This window comes from Mixophyes fleayi, chromosome 3, assembly GCF_038048845.1.
Source record: "Mixophyes fleayi isolate aMixFle1 chromosome 3, aMixFle1.hap1, whole genome shotgun sequence".
In the NCBI taxonomy this organism is placed as follows: domain Eukaryota; kingdom Metazoa; phylum Chordata; class Amphibia; order Anura; family Limnodynastidae; genus Mixophyes; species Mixophyes fleayi.
In genome coordinates, this window is record NC_134404.1 from 318,555,481 (window position 1) to 318,559,627 (window position 4,147).

Below are 4,147 nucleotides of genomic sequence, written 5' to 3' on the forward strand. Positions count from 1 at the left end.
AAAATCTAGCAGGACTTGATGAGCAAGTCATGAGAATATTTTAGACTTTCCTGTTAAAAATATTGCAACTATTCTTAAAATAGTTCAAGTTTCTATTTGCTTTTATTCACAGGATTGCATTGTGCTCTGTTATTATGTGAATGACATGTAGCCATTAGAAACTGCTGTTGCTAACAAGATGTTTCCAGAAATATTCTTTAAAACAAAAACCTGCAAGCGTGCATCATGCTATTTTTATTGTGAAACCTACTTGAATGGCAGAATGCTTTGCTTCTTTTGCAGGAAAAAGTAGCATTTAAAATCATAGAGGTTCAGCATAGTGGGGATTTAAAATAACAAATACATTTGCTCCAAACAGTTTGCTCTCCTCAAGATGTCCATTTAGTGTACAACAAATGCTCATTTCAATGCATGCTTCTTACTGAAAGACAGGCACAGAATACATAGCTTGATGGATGAGCATCTACTTTATCAAAAGGCCCTTAGGCTCTCAGTCCAGACAAGGTCAATAGCCACTCGCTGAGCACATGATACAAAATGATCATCTAAAAAAGAAAACAAGTTGTCTTGGTTTAAAGGAAATTCGGCATTCTGCAGTACCTCAAACTTGTTATCACCAAGCAATGGGTATAACAGGCACATTATGCAAAATGTAAAGACAAGAACAAACTGTGCACCTCACCAAGTCACTGTCTCAACGGTGCGCAGGCAATACTCTCTGCAAAAGTTCAGCTAAAGGTGTCCATGAACCCTGCATTGTTGGTAGTCAAGGCAGCTTTAGATCTAAGTGGACACAAACCAAAGAGTGGGTAGACAAAAACAACTGTCAATCCCAATAAACATCTGCTAAGGAAAGCTGAGATATTGATCGAGACAGATGGAAAATGTGGTTGAACAATGACCACTATCTCACAGTATGTGCAGACATCATCCGGCGACACTAGTTGTGCATGGGCCAAGCAGCTAAATCTGCTGGATTTGGATATATGCCGATATGAAACAAGCATGTTAAGCAGCAGGTTCTGCATGGAATTCTTAAAAAATTATTAAGACATTCACAGTATCAATATAAATATATGCCAAACAAAGGGTCCAGGTATACAGACATTTCCTGAATTGAAACATAAGTAGAATCATTTAAAGGAGTTAACATGTGAATCTCAACAATTCTAAAATGTGGTTACGTTCAGTAACAAAGTTCTACAAATACAACACAGAAGTGAAATATTTACACCTCTAATGCAGCTAATTATGCTCCAATCTATTTTTAATAAGCCATGTTAACTTTGTATTTTTACCTGATCATCCCTTGATTGTATCAAACATGTCAAATATTTACATGAGCTCAGACTGTAAAGTTATCAAGGACATTATACAAGATGATCAGTAAGAGGTCAGGATTATTTTATCAGTAAAGGATTACTGTATCTCTTGAAGGATGGAATCGTATGACACCAATAAGCTATTGTTCAAGTAGTTTAATATTCATAACCCCTTTAGTTAGGTAATACAATGTGCTGAAGTAAAATAACAAACAACTAGTCATTACAATTGTGCAGAAATGCTTTATTTTCTCAATCACATTAATGGAAAATCTAATTAACTAACTGTCAATTGAGACTTTTACTGTTTAGTATAATGTAAGGAAATAAATGCTATCAGTAACATCTTAACAAGCTGCAAAATTATGACACTAAAAACAGCTGTCAGGTAACATGTACCAACAGGAAGCTACAACCTCAAGAGACAGTCACATTAGGAAGGACACAGGAATGTTGAACTAGGCTAAAAGGCTGAGAAAGAGTGGGTGGGGGAACGTGGAGCGCCTGTGGCCAGCAAGTACAAGCTACTTCTGGCTCAGCTTTCTATTCACCACGTGTCTGTCACAATCCACAGCAAAATGGGAGTCCTTCTTACAAGCACTACCATTCCCTAACCTTCCCTTTCTTACACAGAACAGCTGGAAATAGTTACAGTGCAAGAGCTTAGACCTTTCATAACCAGGTGTCTGTGCAAAAGGAATGTGAAGCTTTCTGGCAGCAAAGCATTCTATAATACATATGCCCAATGATAAAGGTAGAGAGGCTATAAAACTACCATACTGCAGGCTATTGAGGACAAAGAGCACACAGCAAGCAAAACTAAACACCATATTCCATGTATACATTGTTTACTTAATTAAATTAGTTGACACTGCTGTTGTGACTAAAGAGCAATAGACACTAATTCATGCGAGCACACATCTGTAGTTCTGCCATTTCAAATAGAGGGCCAGCATGGAAAAGCAATTAATCTTACACAGGACCACTGAAACACTGGAAGATAGGACTAAGTCTGCAGACCAGCTTGTGGAAAACTTGCTAGTTACCATTTACAAGATTTAGCTTTGTACAAAACAACAACAATAATAAATAACAATAAGACACATTGCAAGACATACTGTTGCATATTGAAACCAATTTCATTAGTGTGAAGGGTAATGTCAGTTTCTGCTTAGTTACAGGTTTCAACAATCAAACCATATACAGTAAGCACCCCACCCACTTCTCTTTTCAAATAATGTACAAACAAAAAGTGCACAAGCAGAAGTGTCAACAAGGCCAATTTGTAAAGAATAATATTTTTATTATACTTCTCCAGAATTAAAACAAATTATTCTCCAACTGTAAAGCACTACAGAGTATAATGACACTATAATAAAAATGCTTTTGCATATTACTATATTATTTACTACTACACAGATCTCAACCATTACAGACAGTGACCATGCTAAGGATGTGAAATGGAAGCAATCACTACATACCCATATATGAGCCAAAGTCCAGCAACTCTTGTTTAGTGTTAGAAATGTGCATTATATTTTATGACACCCTTAACGGATTGCATTAACCCGTGCATATCCAAGGACAGAGGAAAAACAGGAAATGGGAGTATTCTAAGCTACATGTACAACAGGATATTAATAAGATAACAGCTGCACAACTAACCCCAATGCATGGCTCCTAAAGGTAGGAAGTGAAAGCACAGACGTTGCATGTCTCCTATGTAAGTCAACTAGCAGCTAAAAGGTTAAATGGAAACAAAGCCTCTGCCATATACAGAGCACCACCCTCTCTCTCCCCAGCCCAGCGTCTGATCACTGAACACGTTGTGCACAACCAACCTATTGTAGGGGCAAAAGTACAGGAACAGCACTGGACCCCTTCCCGTCCATGGGCTACAGTACAGCAGACATGATCAGTCTGATGTGTTACTAAGGCATCTGCTGCTAAATGCAAATACACATCCATGCAATGCACATATGATTCATATCCTCCACCCACATGACACCCTGCTCTCAGGGCAGTATGTCTAATAGGACACAGCAATATATTACTGGCCAGAAACAATACCTGGACCAGGCAAGAAGTAACCTAGGTCACACACAGACACCCCACCCCCGGTCACATATGGCTTCCCGATCACCATACACCTCCATAGAGACAGTGCACGGGAGCCCCGGGCTACTCACCGGCATGAAGCGTGTTCCGGTGCAGTATGGCAGTGCGGTGGTACAGCAGGGGGGGGAATGTGTCAGAGATCAGCAGCTGCTCCCTACATCCCCGTGCAAGCAACGCCACCAAATCCCCCACCGAGTCGCCATAGCAACGCGGCGCCCAAAGGAACTTCCCCCCGCCCTCGGCGTGAGGCACGCACGTCTAGCCACGCCCCCATCCCCAGTAACCACGCCCAACTCATCCTCATTCCCTTCATTTTACCTCACAGATTATTTTAATAGCTAGGCGTAGTTTAAGTGCGAGTCTGACAGGACACACTCTGCTACTCTGAGTAGAGGTCGGTAGAAATTCGGTTGCGGTTTTATTCAGAGACAATATATACTCATTAGACTGCAACTAGATGGCTGTGTTTAGATGAACTGACAGCTGTCCCGCCTTTTCGCGGCTTTTTTGTTTCTTTGTGGCAAATAGGGGCGGAGTTATAGCGCTGACGCAAACAGCAAGATCAGCCGCCCGCTTGCCATGTGACGTGGTTGTTTTTTTTTTCCCCTTCCTTGGTGACGAATTTAACTCCTTCGGGCCAGAGGGCGGAGCCTTCGACGCATTTATAATACAGATGGAAAGGAAAAAAAAAATAAAAAACACGGACT

At 40.5% G+C, this 4,147-nt stretch overlaps 1 protein-coding gene across 2 annotated transcripts in view; it reads right to left on the bottom strand.

The window, feature by feature from the left end:
- FOXN2 (forkhead box N2) overlaps positions 1–3,646 on the bottom strand; it is a 45,275-nt gene extending 41,629 nt beyond the window's left edge. The window contains exon 1 of one of the 2 annotated variants that reach the window (XM_075204104.1): positions 3,512–3,646. The gene's annotated coding sequence lies outside the window, so the exon portion shown is untranslated. Of the gene's footprint in view, positions 1–2,803; positions 2,885–3,511 lie in introns of those variants that run through there. The other variant, XM_075204105.1, reaches the window with a different exon arrangement.
- Positions 3,647–4,147: the final 501 nt, after the last annotated feature.